The sequence below is a fragment of the Arachis duranensis genome, chromosome 2 (genome assembly GCF_000817695.3).
Source record: "Arachis duranensis cultivar V14167 chromosome 2, aradu.V14167.gnm2.J7QH, whole genome shotgun sequence".
In the NCBI taxonomy this organism is placed as follows: Eukaryota; Viridiplantae; Streptophyta; class Magnoliopsida; order Fabales; family Fabaceae; genus Arachis; species Arachis duranensis.
Genome location: NC_029773.3, coordinates 41429204 through 41429544, shown reverse-complemented (window position 1 = coordinate 41429544; position 341 = coordinate 41429204).

Genomic DNA, 341 nt, shown 5'->3' with positions numbered 1-341 from the left:
CCAATGGAATCTCTATGGTCTCATTTTGAGCCTCAGATTCCCATGGTTCCTCATTAGGGAACTCATTGGGGGCCAGTGGACATCCATTGAGGTCTTCCTCAGTGGCGTTCACTGCCTCTTCCTCTTCTCCAAATTCGGCCATGTTGATGGCCTTCCACTCTCCTTTTGGATTCTCTTCTGTATTGCTTGGAAGAGTACTGGGAGGGAGTTCAGTAACTTTCTTACTCAGCTGACCCACTTGTGCCTCCAAGTTTCTAATAGAGGATCTTGTTTCAGTCATGAAACTTTGAGTGGTTTTGATAAGATCAGAGACCATGGTTGCTAAGTCAGAGTGGCTCTGC